A 4,804-nucleotide genomic window follows, 5' to 3' on the forward strand; every position below is an offset into this window, starting at 1 on the left:
ATTATTATTATCATTATTAATAATATTAATATTGTTGTTTTTATTATGATTATTATTATAATAATTATTGTATCATTATTATTATTATTATTATTATTATTATTATTATTATTATTATTATTATTATTATGCTTATTATTATCGTGATTATTATTCTGTGGAGATAAAGAAAAGATAAAAAAAAAATAGAGATAAAGAAAGATAAAAATTCTCCCAAGTGAAAGAGATATGGCCATGGAAGAGGGAATAATAATAATAATATAAAAAAAAAAAAAGGGGGGAAGGATATTGAGTTGAAAGTCGATACCTGATACTGAAAGATGGAAAATAAATATTTTCTTCCACAAAACCAAACAGATTGTCTATGAAAATTCTTTAATGAAAGAGATGTTTGGCCCTAAAAAGGGCCTAGATATTGCTGTTATGAAGATCATTCGTGGATGACTTCTTAGGCACGCTCGCCACGGATGCGACGAGCCAGTTGGATGTCCTTTGGCATGATAGTCACGCGCTTGGCATGGATGGCGCACAGGTTGGTATCCTCAAACAGACCCACGAGGTAAGCCTCGGAAGCTTCCTGGAGAGCCATGACAGCAGAGGACTGGAAGCGGAGGTCAGTCTTGAAATCCTGAGCAATTTCACGCACCAGGCGCTGGAAAGGCAGTTTCCTGATAAGCAGCTCAGTGCTCTTCTGATAACGGCGGATCTCACGGAGAGCAACGGTTCCAGGCCTGTAACGGTGGGGTTTCTTGACACCTCCAGTGGCTGGAGCAGACTTGCGAGCTGCCTTTGTAGCAAGCTGCTTGCGGGGCGCCTTGCCACCAGTGGACTTGCGAGCCGTTTGCTTGGTACGTGCCATAGTTGTGGTAACAACAACTCACAACGAACACTCAGCTGAGTCTGCCCGCGCTTCCCACAAAATCCCTTTATATATGAATCGGGTGGGCCCGACGACTCCAACCCTGCCTTGTGATTGGTCAGAAACGTCCAGTGAGGCTCATCGCCCACGCAGTCACCGCATGAAAGATGTGATCATTATTGTTAGTCTAATTCATTTTGTTCTTATTCTTATTCTTATTCTTATTCTTTCTTCCCTCATTCATAACAAATCTTGGAAAATATACAGCAGAACTGACATGTCATTTAAAATTCTAAGACAATTAGCAAGAAAGTTGTGATATTCTTATTTTTTTCATTCTTTTTATTCTATTTTTTTCTTATTCTTGTCATAATTAATATTGTTATCTTTATTATTTTCATTTTTTTTTATTATTCTTCCTTATCTTATTCTTATTTATCCTACTTTTAGAGAGATGAGGCTTGTGCGGTCACCCATCCAAGTTCTGCCCGGACCCCCTGCTTAACCTTGCTGATCCCGCCGTCAGCTGATTGGTCAAGAGCGGAGAACAAGGTGTTGGGAGGGCTTATTTCTCTTATTCTTATTCTTTCCTGTATTGTTGTTGCATTGTTGTGCTGAAAATGTTGGAAAATATGCACTAAAATTAACCCTTCATTCATAATTCTACGACAATTAGCAAGAGAGATATATTATTACTTTTTTCCCTTATTTTTGTTCTTTTTATTCTTAATCTTCTTTTTTTTATTATAGTTGTTATTGTTATTTTATTATTTTCGTTTTTCGTTCATTCTCCTCATTCTTATTGCTATTTTTTTCTATTCTCAGAGAGATGAGGCTTTTGTGGTCACCCATCCAAGTTCTTCCCGGACCCCCTGCTTAACTGCGCTGATCCCGCCGTTAGCTAATTGGCCAAGACCGGAGAACTAGGTGTTGGGAGGCCTTCTTTCTATTATTCTTATTCTTTCTTCCCCCATTCATATCGTTGTATTGGAAATGTTGGAAAATATACAAAAGAATTCACCCTTCTATGACAATTAGGAAGAAAGACATGGGATGCTTTCTTTCTTTTTTTTTATATTCCTTTATTGTAATTTTTCTTATTCTTGTTATAATAATTCTTACTGTTATCTTTATTACTTAAAATTTTCGTTCATTCTCCCTATTCTTATTCTTATTTTTTTTATTTATTTATTTTTTTTCAGACAGATGAGGCTTGTGTAGTCACCCATCCAAGTATTGCCCGAAACCCCTGCGTAATCTCGACGATTTCATTTGACAATACCTATTTACTTATTTATTTATTATTATATTTATTAAAAAAAAAAAAAGAAGAAAAGAAGATGAAGAATAAGGTATGTAATCGAAATACTCTCTCTATACTGTAGCAATAGTTTAGCTGGATGTACTTGTATTGTGTCAAAAATACTTGCAATATCTGCAATTGTAACCTGCAGTGTCGGCATAATGCATAATTAAGCAATGAAAAGAAAAATTAATAAAAGAATAAATGAAAAAAAGAAAGAAAAAAAGATACAATTAACAATTAAATATATCAGCTACCCCTCTACGTTTCTTTATCACTGCAGAAAAATGGAAACATTTTAACGTAGACTTGTCAAAATTCAACTGAAATTAAGGGTTAAATAAGGATTGTCACCCCTTCCCCAGAGGATATTCATTGTCTTTTAATATATATATATATATATATATATATATATATATATATATATATATATATATATATATATATATATATATATATATATATATATATATATATATATATATATATATATATATATATATTCTTTTTATTTAAAGTCTTATTTAGAGAGAGAGAGAGAGAGAGAGAGAGGTAACGTCCTTGAGGATAGCAGCTCGTCTACGCTCCGCTCAGTGATCAGCGTTAGAATGTAATTCCTCATTTCTTTAAAAAAAAAAAAAAAAAAAAAAAAACAGAAACTTTATTTAGGGGGCTTGCTGGAAACAAACTACAATGGAGGAAAGAACAATATGTCTGCTATATGACCCACCCAGTTAAATTTTCAAGAAGCAAACGCAAGTTGGAAAATACGAAGAAGATAAATTTTCATTTATATACGTTTTATGGTAATTTCTGCCACGCCTTCCTCTATTCATCAAACGTCACTGACACTTATTCCCTTTATTTTTTACTTTACAGAATCTTTTGTAGGGCAAGACTCTAGAGGATATGTGCTTTCATAAATTCTATAATGCTTTGCTTATCATAGAGACATAAAAAAAAAAAATAATAATAATAAAAATAAATAAATTAATTAATTTAAAAAATCAAAATAAATAGATATATAAATTAATTAATCAATCAAATAAATTTCTATGCTTCACCTTTATAGCATTCGTATGAATGTCAAAACAAAACAAAAAATATAAATATAAATAATAATATGAAAAAAAAAAATTACTAAATATATGAAAAATAGCATTACTACTACTACTACTACTACTACTACTACTGCTACTACTACTACTATTTTTTTTTTTTTTTTTATGTAGGAAGGACACTGGCCAAGGGCAACAAAAATGTAATAAAAAAAATGCCCACTGAAATGCCAGTCCCATACAGGGGTCAAAGCAGTGGTCAAAAAATGATGAATAAGTGTCTTGAAACCTCCCTCTTGAAGGAATTCAAGTCATAGGAAGGTGGAAATACGGAAGCAGGCAGGGAGTTCCAGAGTTTACCAGAGAAAGGGATGAATGATTGAGAATACTAGTTAACTCTTGCGTTAGAGAAGTGGACAGAATAGAGGTGAGAGAAAGAAGAAAGTCTTGTGCAGCGAGGCCACGGAAGGAGGGGAGGCATGCAGTTAGCAAGATCAGAAGAGCAGTTAGCATGAAAATAGCGGTAGAAGACAGCTAGATATGCAACATTGCGGCGGTGAGAGAGAAGCTGAAGACAGTCAGTTAGAGGAGAGGAGTTGATGAGACGAAAAGCTTTTGATTCCACCCTGTCTAGAAAAGCAGTATGAGTGGAACCCCCCTCAGACATGTGAAGCATACTCCATACATGGACGGATAAGGCCCTTGTACAGAGTTAGCAGCTGGGGGGGTGAGAAAAACTGGCGGAGACGTCTCAGAACACCTAACTTCATAAAAGCTGTTTTAGCTAGAGATGAGATGTGAAGTTTCCAGTTCAGATTATAAGTAAAGGACAGACCGAGGATGTTCAATGTAGAAGAGGGGGACAGTTGAGTGTCATTGAAGAAGAGGGGATAGTTGTCTGGAAGGTTGTGTCGAGTTGATAGATGGAGGAATTGATTTTTTGAGGCATTGAACAATATCAAGTTTGTTCTGCCCCAATGAGAAATTTTAGAAAGATCAGAAGTCAGGCGTTCTGTGGCTTCCCTGCGTGATATGTTTACCTCCTGAAGGGTTGGACGTCTATGAAAAGACGTGGAAAAGTGCAGGGTGGTATCTTCAGCGTAGGAGTGGATAGGACAAGAAGTTTGGTTTAGAAGATCATTAATGAATAATAAGAAGAGAGTGGGTGACAGGACAGAACCCTGAGGAACACCACTGTTAATTGATTTAGGAGAAGAACAGTGACCGTCTACCACAGCAGCAATAGAACGGTCAAAAAGGAAACTTGAGAAGAAGTAAACAGAGAGAAGGATAGAAACCGTAGGAGGGTAGTTTGGAAATCAAAGCTTTGTGCCAGACTCTATCAAAAGCTTTTGATAATTATGTCCAAGGCAACAGCAAAAGTTTCACCAAAATCTCTAAAAGAGGATGACCAAGACTCAGTAAGGAAAGCCAGAAGATCACCAGTAGAGCGGCCTTGACGGAACCCATACTGGCGATCAGATAGAAGGTTGTGGAGTGATAGATGTTTAAGAATCTTCCTGTTGAAGATAGATTCAAAAACTTTAGATAGGCAGGAAATTAAAGCAATAGGATGGTAGTTTG

The sequence above is a fragment of the Scylla paramamosain genome, chromosome 17 (assembly GCF_035594125.1).
Source record: "Scylla paramamosain isolate STU-SP2022 chromosome 17, ASM3559412v1, whole genome shotgun sequence".
NCBI lineage: Eukaryota > Metazoa > Arthropoda > Malacostraca > Decapoda > Portunidae > Scylla > Scylla paramamosain.